Source organism: Biomphalaria glabrata, chromosome 1, assembly GCF_947242115.1.
Source record: "Biomphalaria glabrata chromosome 1, xgBioGlab47.1, whole genome shotgun sequence".
NCBI classification, from domain to species: Eukaryota; Metazoa; Mollusca; class Gastropoda; family Planorbidae; genus Biomphalaria; species Biomphalaria glabrata.
The window spans coordinates 34,406,366-34,419,252 of record NC_074711.1 but is presented as its reverse complement, the minus strand read 5'-3'; the positions used below and the strand labels follow the sequence as shown (position 1 = coordinate 34,419,252).

The 12,887-nt window shown below is 34.9% G+C and overlaps 1 protein-coding gene across 4 annotated transcripts in view; it reads right to left on the bottom strand.

Moving 5' to 3' along the window:
- Positions 1-12,887, bottom strand: part of LOC106051911 (G-protein coupled receptor dmsr-1-like) — a 264,250-nt gene that overhangs the window by 115,675 nt on the left and 135,688 nt on the right. For 2 of the 4 annotated variants that reach the window (XM_056033611.1, XM_056033603.1), the window contains exon 3: positions 4,204-4,298. The exons of the other annotated variants lie outside the window; for them this stretch is intronic. The gene's annotated coding sequence lies outside the window, so the exon portion shown is untranslated. The remainder of the gene's footprint in view (positions 1-4,203; positions 4,299-12,887) is intronic. 4 annotated transcript variants of the gene reach the window in all.

The window sequence follows — 12,887 nt, the reverse complement described above, 5'->3', positions numbered from 1 at the left end:
TACATAATTTATTGCGCCATGCCAACATATCAAACATTTTACCACATAATAACATAAATTTTAAAAATCTGGAGGCGCTGTGGCTGAGCGGTAAAGAGCTTGGCTTCTGAACCGGGGGTTTCGGGTTTGGATCCTGGTGAAGACTGGTATTTTTAGTTTCGGGATCTTTGGGCGCCTCTGAGTTCACGCAGCTATAATGAGTACCTGACATTAGTTGGGGAAAAGTAAAGGCGGTTGGTCGTTGTGCTGGCCAAATGACACCCTCGTTAACCGTGAGCCACAGAACCAGTTGACATTTACATCATCTGCTCAAAAGATCTCAAGGTCTGAAAGGGGAACTTTACTTTACTTTAAAAAAAAAAATCACCCAAATTTTAAATTATGCCAACAGAAAAACAAAAGATTTTCAAGACACTGGATATTATACCTCACCTCAAAGAAATGTATATATTATCTGATATACATTACACTTGTTTTCTCTTAAAATCATTATCATCTTAATACATTCCTTGTGTGTGGCATAAGTGCATTTGTAATAGATCAGAAACTTTTATAATTATGTTGATAGCTAAATTACGATATCATTAGATTCACTTGATTTGTATACCCTACATTTTACGATTCATATGATTATAATACCATAAGATTCCTTCAATTACATTCTTTTTACTACAACACCCTAAGCTTCGCTCAATTATAATACTAAGAAAATCACTAAAAGAGGATTCGATATACATCATATAAAATTATTGTTCATAAGATTGATTGACTCAGCCACCATTGATTGTTCACTTATCACATATAGTACTACTAAATTAAGCTTCTCTTTTTTTCTTAAGATACCTAACATTATTATTATTATTATTAACTAAAAGAAAGTTATTATAAATATGAGAGAAGACAAGTCTAAAAGATATTTCCTTTAAGCACGCAAAACAAAACTGAATAATGATGTATGAATATTTGTTAGTCTTATTGCCAATTGTAGAATTTTAATTTTAATCATTTTTTCTAGATCTTAGAAAGGGTAATCTTTTTTAGAATAAAATTTAGGATGTACACGTAATTATTCATAACTTGCTTCTATCTTCATTTCTCTCTGTATTAACAAGGATCCATCGTTGGCGCGGTATCTAGTTCAAACTTATTTAAAGAGTTATTGCTTTATTGCTTGATTTATTTTAGTTTCCAGTGCAAAACGTTTTGTGAACACTGCTAATAAAGATCGGAAGATATATTCAGGATGAAAACTGATCCTTTAGGAATCAAACATTATGATTGGAAAGGAGCATGTTATATGTCACACTACTGCGAAATGCGTCCAGCGTCCAGAGATTTGTTGGGAGTCTCGGTCTGTACAGCTTGAGGTCATGGCAATCAAATCTCAATGCATCAGATCTATTGATCCCAAGACACCAGTTTAAAGGAGGTCTTGCCCTAAAGAAAACAGAGTTGAGATCTAGATCTAGTTTTTTTTTTAAATGTAGAATGGAATTAATCCACAGCGTTATTTTAATTTAATGGACCATCTTGTGTCCAACTGTCACAGACTAGTTTGAGAATCGCTGTTGCATGAAGTGACTTTGTGGTCAGTGATTATCTCGTATTTAAGATATTCAAGATGCACATGACTACAGCCCTAGGTCACACATACTTCAAACACAGTATCATCATGCACCCACAACTGCACACACCTGATAGTCAACTCACGAGTAATACGGAGTGACAGGTCGAGGAAACAGGGAGACGAAGTCAATACAGGAACTGTCGAAACCATTTGGCATGGCTAGTCTAGCAGTAGGGTTACAAAAGTCTGCCTATGTCTACGTTCCTTTGGAAGTATGGCTAGAAAGTCTCTATATCTACATTCCAATAGAAGTATGACTAGATGTCTTTATATCTACGCCCAGTAGAAAAATGACTAGAAAGTCTGTCCCTGTGTACACTGACCTAATCACACGACTAGAAAGTCTGTCCCTGTGTACACTGACCTAATCACACGACTAGAAAGTATGTCCCTGTGTACACTGACCTAATCACACGACTAGAAAGTCTGTCCCTGTGTACACTGACCTAATCACACGACTAGAAAGTCTGTCCCTGTGTACACTGACCTAATCACACGACTAGAAAGTCTGTCCCTGTGTACACTGACCTAATCACACGACTAGAAAGTCTGTCCCTGTGTACACTGACCTAATCACACGACTAGAAAGTCTGTCCCTGTGTACACTGACCTAATCACACGACTAGAAAGTCTGTCCCTGTGTACACTGACCTAATCACACGACTAGAAAGTCTGTCCCTGTGTCCCTAATTGCATGAAGGTCTGTTGTTGTCTCTATATCATCTAGCCCAGTGTATCTCAAACTTTTGTCTGCATCACTGGTGCAAACAAAAATTTCGTTCACGCTCCACTTGGGAATGTTTTAAATGTTTAAACTAATGAAAAAAAAAATCCATACATATAATTACAATACAATCTTACTGTTTCTCTGTGCATATAAATGTACATTATGTTTGGAATTTAACTTCACTCAATGAATATTAGTTAAAGCTAATGCCATTATCCGACCTAGAGTTTCGTAAAAATTGTATAAGTCTTTTGTACATTTCAGAAGTTTCTTCCTGGAGTCAGTAGTGGAACGGCAGCAGTGCAGCCATTTTTAAAAGTGGGTGCAGGGTTGGGCAGAAAGCTTCCTATGCGGTATATAGTGCGGCGCCCCGGTGTCCAGCGTTTTTATAAGTTTTGAGATTCAGAATTCTCCTGGCATTTTTAACGTACTTTTCTCGTGGTAGGAACACTGCTAATCAACGTTTAAGTAAGAAGGACCTGGATAGCACGTTTTCCTACATTCTGAGCTACATAAATGCATTTCCATGGCATGTAGTGCGTGCAAACAAAAGGTTAGACAAATTAATTCAATTACAAAGGAGGCAATACTGGCTTCCAATGAGATTCAAGGTAAATAAAGAGCACATGGACTGGAATAGCCGGGATGTCTTCGTTCTGAAGTCGCTTCTTTCTGACACTCAGAAGTCGTTACAAGGACAATGTCCAATAATCGGGAAAAAAAGTTTGCACGTTCTAGTACCATAAATTCGAGAAGAATCAGATTGAAAATATTGAAACCTTGAAAATAGATTGAAGACCTTCGTGTTCCCCTAGTTAGCATTCCTCGATCACCTTGCCCCCCCCCAACCACATTATACACATTTGAGAAAAGATTATCTAGATGTGTGGCTAGAAATACAGTCTTTGTCTACAACCATCTAGATGTAGGGCTGACACATTTTCAATGGATATTTACTTAGTAGTTTGGTTACGAAATCTGTCCATGTCTAGATTCACAGAATAGTTGAAATAGGCGTACAGTTTTGTCATCTTCTAGACACCATCTGTGTAGCCTTACAAGAGCAATAAAAAAACAAGATTACAAAGACAGTTTGTGTGGAAACACAAACTCAAAATCGGCCCCCGAAGTGGTCCACCCAGGCAGGCTTCAATATTTTCAGAAAGAACATCCAAATGAAATTATATCAAAGACAAATGAGAGATAAGAATGGAGAAAGAAGGTTGACAGATACAGCAGACGGTACAGCAGATCAAAGGATAGGTGCAAGTGAATGCAAAGTTAGATGTGAACCTGGCCTAACTAGTTCCCCTTTCAGACCTTGTGGTCTATAGGGCAGATGATGTAAAGTTCATCTGCTTTTGTGGCCTCTCCTGGCCTAACTGAAGTCTTATAATTGATGTAATTGTTATGAAAAGGCTCAATCTCTTATCGAATGCTAAAAAAAATTTTTTTTAAATTTTCGCCATAAAAAAAAATTTACGAAAATAGAGTGTACAAGATTACTATTCGTTTTAATTTAGGTCTAACTTATAATGCATACTAATTAGCTTTTTCTCTTTAAAAAAAACTGCTTGCATAACTGATTTTAAAAATTAGACTTTTCGCTTTCAGAAAAAAAAAGTAGCCGTTGCATCAGAACTTTAAATGGTCCAAAATATTTTGACGTCGGATTTTCAATATCTTTTCTAGTTTACGAGATCTAAACGGGACAGACGAACAGACATTTCGCACAAAACTAATAGAGTCTTTTCCCTTTTGGGAGCCGCTAAAAATATCTTTTAACATGATTTATTGTCGAGATTGTGTAAAGGATCAATTTTACAAGTGGAAGTTTTAAGAACCATACCTGCGCCAACAAACAGCTCCTGTGTTTGGTTTCGTTTGTGTTCAATATCCAAGTCTTAGACATCCAATGTCTCTGTCGTCCTCAGGCACATCCAACTGAAAACACACAACATCCTAAACTGTAGACTACATAGATCTAACAGTTCATTGACATACAGCGTATAGCGTAAAAGATAATAGTATTTGACGTTATGGCAATAAAGTCTGTGTTTTGTACAAAAACACTAAAAACATCAAGATCCATTACAGTGATACTAAAATATGATCATTGCTGAGTATGATAAGTCATCTTGCAAGCGCTCACCTACCAAAGATAACAAATACTTAGAGAGGGGAAAAACAAGGAAAACGCGGTTTGCTTTCAAGTGTTTTTTCTTGCTGGCGAAACCACCAGGAGAATTGTAGATCCTGTTCGTTAGCTAACGGAAGCAGCCATTTAGAAAACGCGCGCTGTTTGTTGGGATTTGAGACACACTTTTTTAACTGGTAGAAATACGTAAGATTATATAACAAACTGTGAATATATTTATGTGTAAGAATAACAGATCAATACGTATGTACATATAACGACTGTACAGAGGTTTAGTTGAGGAAAACAGATCAATACGTAGGCCTATATAACAAACGTTTAGTTTAAGGAAAACAGATCAATACATAGGTCTATATTAAAAACTGCACATAAGTTTAGTGTAAGGGATTTGTTGGGATTTGAGACACACATTTTTAACTGGTAAGACTATACAACAAACTGTGCATATATATAGTGTAAGAATAACAAATTGATGCGTATGTATATAATAGAGCGAACTGTACATAAGTTTAGTATAAGAAAAACAGATCAATACATAGGCCTATATAAAACAAACTGTACATAAGTTTAGTATACGAAAAACAGATCAATACATAGTCCTATATTAAACAAACTGTACATAAGTTTTGTATAAGAAAAACAGATCAATACATAGTCCTATATAAAACAAACTGTACATAAGTTTTGTATAAGAAAAACAGATCAATACATAGGCCTATATAAAAAAAAACTGTACATAAGTTTAGTATTAGAAAAACAGATCAATATATAGGCATATATAAAAAAAACTGTACATAAGTTTAGTATTAGAAAAACAGATCAATATATAGGCATATATAAAAAAAACTGTACATAAGTTTAGTATTAGAAAAACAGATCAATATATAGGCCTATATAAAAAAAAAACTGTACATACGTTTTGGGTAAGAAAAACAGATCAATATATAGGCATATATAAAAAAAACTGTACATACGTTTTGGGTAAGAAAAACAGATCAATACATAGGCATATATAAAAAAAACTGTACATAAGTTTAGTATTAGAAAAACAGATCAATATATAGGCCTATATAAAAAAAAAAACTGTACATAAGTTTAGTATTAGAAAAACAGATCAATATATAGGCCTATATAAAAAAAAACTGTACATACGTTTTGGGTAAGAAAAACAGATCAATATATAGGCATATATAAAAAAAAACTGTACATACGTTTTGGGTAAGAAAAACAGATCAATACGTGCATCCTTTTTAAAAAAGAATTTCCTGTTTGAGGTTAAAAGAACTATACGAGAAAATATCATTCTATATGAACTAGGGAGGGGGGGGGGGGAGTGTCTGCACACCAATCTCAATTTTCACTTTCGTCAATTCTTTTTATAATGCTTAGAAATATCCAAATACAATAAAATGACAAGATATAATGCTAGCAATTTTATAACTTATGTATGTATATTGAATTAGCCATATATAATATTACGTTACTAAATAAATTATTATTTTTTATTTTTACAATGTTTTTATCAACTCTGTCTAGCTATGAATACACGTTATTTCTCCCACACCCATTCTCAGATCAACAAATTAACCAATCATTTATTTGATTGTTTTTTCTTATCGAACAAGGGAAATAAATGCTACTACTCGAGAGGTGTGGTTGTATTTACTAAGTTATTCTCCTTATTACGTTTTGTACACGTTTCCCCTCCAGTTTTATTCTCGGATAAAGTTGAAATTTCGCACAATTATTCATTGTCGATGACAACACACGAATCAATAAAAAGGTACCCACTTAATTAACTAGTGGTAATTAATTAAATATGTTATATATATAAAAAGGGATTATTAAGGCAGAATTTAGATATATATCAGTGATTTTGCGTTTCTTCCCCTCTGATAAGCTTTATTTTTCTTTAAAGTATAATTCCTTTTTGCATGTTTTAAACTATTTTAGCCTCCTATGATACAGTTCATGCATTGTTTGTCTCTTACATATAGGGACGAATATTTTTTTTTTTTTACATATAAGTATAATGGTCAAAGAGTGCTGTGTTTGAATGTGGAGAAACTATTAGGTAAGAATTCAGAAAAAATAGAATTTGAAAAAAAAAGCACAATAAAATAAAAAGTTTAAAATTCTATGTGTCATCGATGTGTTAAATTAATTAATTAATTAATTATAAATGGTAAATTTTAATAAATCAAGAAACTATAACATTGTCGAACTAAAGCATGTAATAAAAAAAGAGAGATCCAATTAACTAATTAACTAGAATAGTCCCCTCTTGGCTTCTTATCAAGGGGACTTGAGAGTTGGAGCAGAGTTATATTTGCTGAGTGCCTAAAGGCAGCATGGAAACCTTATCCCAGATAAGACCTCCTCCTACAGGTCCACACAAGGAATTTGGTGAGGGCGCACTAGCATGTATAAAAGATAACTTTACATATATATATATATATATATATATATATATATATATATATATATATATATATATATATATATATATATATATATACATATATATTTATTTATATAATATATATATATATTTATTTTTTTCGTGCATATAGTTATCTGAATCTAATTGTTTCATGGATATTGAGATCTATGGTCTTATCATACATAGCATAACTTACCCCTAGATATTTTGGTTCATCATTTATATTAAGATGTCAGTTCTAGATCTATGGTTGGATCATAGATATTGAGATCTAGTTCTAGATCTATGATAGCATTATGAATATTGAGATCTAGTTCTAGATCTATGATTGGATTATTGTTTAGTATACATATTACCAGGTCTATGGTTGGAATATAATTATAGAGATGTAGATCTTTATCTATGGTTGGATCATAGATACCATGATCTAGTTCTAGATCTATGATTGAATTAAAGGTTTGTACATCTATTTCCAGATCTATGGTTGGATTATGAATATAGAGATCTATTTCCAGATCTATGGTTGGATTATAGATATTGAGATCTAGTTCTAGATCTATGGTTGGATTATAGATATTGAGATCTATTTCTAGATCTATGGTTGGATTATAGATATTGAGATCTAGTTCTAGACCTCTTTTGGATCATTTAGAGCAGGGAACAATATTTAACCTGACAAAGGAGAAATAAAAGAAAAAGAAAAACGACGCAAGAAATGAATACAGTCTGTCAAATCAAATCATAGGTAATGATATTTATAGCACTTGACATCATTCTCCTGTTGTCTGGCACGTTTTTGTTCTCAAACCAGTCCCGAGTGAACAACTGGAAGATGTCAAAGTAAAATAGGAACATTTTTTTTTAATCTTCACTTTCACTTCATTACCAATACACAGACCTACGATGTTGAAGAGTAGGCAATGCATGTGAGTTATTGGATGTTGAACGAGGCAACCGAGATTTAGAATAATGTTTCAGGCAGCTTGCCCTAAACACACACTCACGCACACACAAACATACACACATAGATGTATTTGTGAAAAAGAAAGATGATATACAATGACAATAAGAAGAAACAAGACTTCGACATCTCAAAAATGTATTGAGCTCTTAGAATGGAAAGCATAAACTCTTTGACATTTCGCTGTCCTGATCATTATCAGTACTATTATACTTAGGTTTAGTTTGTCAGTTCGTCTGTACATTCAGTCCTTAGTTTTTTTAAAAGTCTTATCAAGTTTGGTTGAATATGAGAAATAAAAAAGAATGCCTTCTTTACGCACACAAGAATCTCTCTCTCTCTCTCTCTCTCTCTCTCTATATATATATATATATATATATATATATATATATATATATATATACATATATATATAATTCTCTTCGTCGCCCAACCATGCGGGACACCTCGCACGCACGCCGACTCTCTAACCCTCAATGAAAAAATCATGGAAAGAAAACTTTTATTTCTGTAAGTGGAACTAGAGTTAGCCCACGTAACTTTCGTGACGACAGAGAGCGCGGCTCAGAAAAAAAAAAGAGTGGTGGGTGGGGTGAGAACAAGGAATCTTTCTCTTTACATTCTACACTTGACAACATTTATGTGTGTGTTCTTTTACACACGTCAATATCTGGTCTCATTCAAATAGTTGCATGTTTCTTTTTGTAGCTTTGTTTTTATTTTGTCCCTTCGTATTGAGCTTCGTTTCCTAACCATGGCCACCGCTTCACATATATTTCGTGGAGTCAACAGGTCTTTCAATGTAGTCGAAATTCCTGCGTCAGGTAACTTTATTTCTATCAGTCGCATATTTCTGGAAAAATGTCATCGACGAAACTGTTGCTCTCGAACTTCGCAAGATGGCTGTAAGCTTTGTTTGCGAACATTGGGATAACTATGGCGACGCCCTGTCCTTGTTCTTACTCACGGAAGCAGAGTCATACACTCTGCTCGACAAGACGCTGCCTACATGAATACTTCCGGTGTTTATGGTGGCGAGGCTGAAATTGTGGCGATGTCTCAAATACTTGCCGCTACTATCACTATTCAATTCCGAGAACGTCCGCATGACATGACAATTAATAAAGCACAAGCCCAAACGTTCCAAAAGAAATGCCTGTATCTTTCAAAACCTGTTTTTAGTCATGGACAAATGTATGTTGCTCTCTCCAGAGTTCCTTCTTTTCATTCACTCACAATCGTTTGCCCAAACCCACCCCATTTGGACAACTGGGTCTTTTAGGAAGTGTTCACCCGTCACTAAATAGCGGAGTATGCTACACCGCGGGTCTACTTATTTGAAATAAATCATTATCTGTTAACCTCCATCAGTCGTAGAATGACTATGGTTCATCTTGTTGAACGACTATGGTTCATCTCATAGAAAGACTTCATCTCGTAGAACGACTGTGGTTCATCTCGTAGAACGACTATAGTTCATCTCGTAGGACGACTATGGTTCATCTCGTAGGACGACTATGGTTCATCTCGTAGGACGACTATGGTTCATCTCGTAGGACGACTATGGTTCATCTCGTAGGACGACTATGGTTCATCTCGTAGGACGACTATGGTTCATCTCGTACTTGGCAGATGACCAGTTGTACTTGTGCCCATCACAAGTTGTCTATGAAAGATATTTGTTTGAGCTACATTTCTGTTGTCTAAACTCATCCAAACCAAACCAACTAGAAATTGAGTCGTTGGTCAATCCTGTTTTTGTTTTTCTCAACTCAGTTTGGAAAGAGTGAGAACTTTTGTTTTCAAGGACATCATTGATTGCACTTATTGTGGGGCACGTAATCCAAGGTCAAGGTTTTAATTTATTCCGTGAATCGGATGAACGAAACCAGTTCATTTGTAAAAGGTAGGTCAGCAGTAGAACAGACTAAGTGCCTAGACCTAGTCGTGTAATGCTGTGTTTACCAATGTGGTGATGCTGATCTTCACAACTCAGAAACTAACGTAACTATAGGGGTATGAAGCCTGCGTGTACTTGGTAAGTGTCTAGTAAGTGTGTAACTGACAAACTGTAGACTGTACTTGGTAAGTGTCTAGTAAGTGTGTAACTGACAAACTGTAGACTGTACTTGGTAAGTGTCTAGTAAGTGTGTAACTGACAAACTGTAGACTGTACTTGGTAAGTGTCTAGTAAGTGTGTAACTGACAAACTTTAGTCTGTACTTGGTAAGTGTCTAGTAACGTGTGTAACTGACAAACTGTAGACTGTACTTGGTAAGTTTCTAGTAACGTGTGTAACTGACAAACTGTAGTCTGTACTTGGTAAGTGTCTAGTAAGTGTGTAACTGACAAACTGTAGACAAGCTAGCAAACTGAACAAAATCTGGTAGCTCTATTTACCAGGACGTATCAATAAATAAACAACCAACTACATCAGTTGCGAACAGTGTTTCGTTTTAAATTTATAAAGATATATTAGCAATCTTGGAAACAAAGATATACTGACGTGTAGACTTAGGCTATTCTTCTCTCTCTCTCACACACAGGCTTTAAGAAACTTTCACACACACACACATATCAAGGCTCCATTACAAGTGAGAGAGTGTCTAATATTGACAAAACATGAGCCCTGACCTGGGACTCAGTCAAAGGAGGAAGCATTTGAGCAGGAGTGGGGGAGGAGAATCTGCTATCAGGTGAGAATCCAACCAGGTGCGTGATATCTGTTAGGTAGCCAAGACTACTACTCCAGTAAATGGAAAGGAAGTCTTATTGTTGGCATGTTAGAAGGAGAACTCTAGTAACATTGTAAACATTGTAACAGTTTTGACAGCACAAACAATATTATCCATAGGATCATCTATAACATGTGATGGTAGGTAGTTTGTGGGAAGTGAAGCAAAAAAATGTGTTTAGGTTGCATACCTCAAAGTTTTGGTCGTATATATATGTATGCATATGAAGAGAGAGAGAGAGAGAGAGAGAAAGTTAGAGAGAGAGAGAAAAAGAAGAGAGAGAGAGAGAAAGTTAGAGAGAGAGAGAAAAAGAAGAGAGAGAGAGAGAAAGTTAGAGAGAGAGAGAAAGTTAGAGAGAGAGAGAAAAAGGAGAGAGAGAGAGAGAAAGTTAGAGAGAGAGAGAAAGTTAGAGAGAGAGAGAGAAAGAAGAGAGAGAGAGAGAAAGAAGAGAGAGAGAGAGAAAGAAGAGAGAGAGAGAAAAAGAAGAGAGAGAGAGAGAGAAAGAAGAGAGAGAGAGAGAAAAAGAGAGAGAAGAGAGAGAGAGAAAAAGAGAGAGAGAGAGAAAGAAGAGAGAGAAAAAGAGAAATGAAAGATCGCTGTGCTGAAATGTTTTAAAAATATTAAAAATATTTAAATATAGTCCATTTTTAAGATCTCCAAAATTTTAACTAATTTTTTTTAAACAATAGACTTTTTTTTTACTGTGTAATTAAAGCATAAAACACACACACACACACACACAGAGAAAGAGAGAGAGAGAGAGAGACGTTTATCTTTGCATATTAACAAATCACTTCCACACTTCCGATATCACTTAGTAAAAAATCTAAAATGTCTCAGAAGTCAAAGCTCATGTCCCTCATTGGTGTGCATTTGTTCCAGTCTTCTAAATGTTATACACACATTTTGGATCCAACACTATTTATCAACTAATAATATTTTTTTAAAGTTTTTAAATTGTTTAATTTAAATGCTTACTGATGGTAGTCTTTGAAATTCTGATTCTATTAATCTCATGTAATACTTTGTTCATTAGTGTAGCTACGAATTTGCCATTATTTGGTGGCCCCCCGGGGGGGGGGAGGGGGGCTTGACCTCTTTCGGGGCACCTGCATTTTGCGTAATATCTACTATTTATTATTAAAAAAATTCGAACACTTATTTGGGGGCTCCCTTGAAGTGGGGCCCGGTGGGGTTTTCTAATTCTTACCCCTCCCTCCACCATAGCTACACCACTGACTTTGTCACTACAAGCAGTATTGGACATTTTCACGACAAACTAAAGAATGTCAAGGACGAGAAATTAAACGTCACTGTTGCCAACTAAATAAAAAAAAAGAAGAAGAGTTCTAATGTTAAGACAATGTCTCAATGCGAAGCTTCCTTATTAACACTAGATCGTTGACCCTTTCTTTTGAAATAAATTTAAATCATAGAGTGAAGGTCTAATACTTTCCCTTATAAAACGTAAGAACTTAGAAAAGTTGATTCTACAGTACCAGAAAATGTACACCAATGACCATATACCTTTTAAAAAGCACAGCTTATTGATACGATCTGTTTAGAGCCAGATGTGATGTGCTGGAGTGTCAGATGACAACTAGTCTTGATGTTACGATGAGATTGTTTTGATCTTACAATGCGTTTCTGATATTATTACTTTCTGACATTGTAGTGAGTAGTCAGTTCCTGAATGCTCAAACAATGTCGTGATGCCGGAAATAATACTTTTAAGTAGAAACTCATCAAATGAAATCTTCTTTTAAATAAATACAAAGCTATGTTTCTGGAACTAGGGATCACTTTAATAATATAGACACGACAAATATACAATACGATTCAATTTAAATTGTTTTCCTTTAGTCCTCGCTCTCCCCAAACTGAATAGTCAAGTCTTGTTCAAAGACTACCTCTTCCCCTTTTTTAGTAACGTACAAACTATTTTTAGACCTTATGTGAAAAACCGTCATCTTTTTAAATAAACTTGTCATTATTTGTCAACAACATACAACCATGACCTTGTGCTGGAAATAATCTAAAAATAAACTTAATGCACTAGCTGCTGTACGTTACGTGACACTTATCAACAATTACGTTTTGTATAGCGGATACACTAACAAGCTATTTATAGTCTTCATCACGTAGGAACAATCTTCAGTCCCAGCTAAAACTGTTAGACTTAGTAAGCAAAAAAAATAATTAAAAAGTATATATATATATGTATATATAACATCAT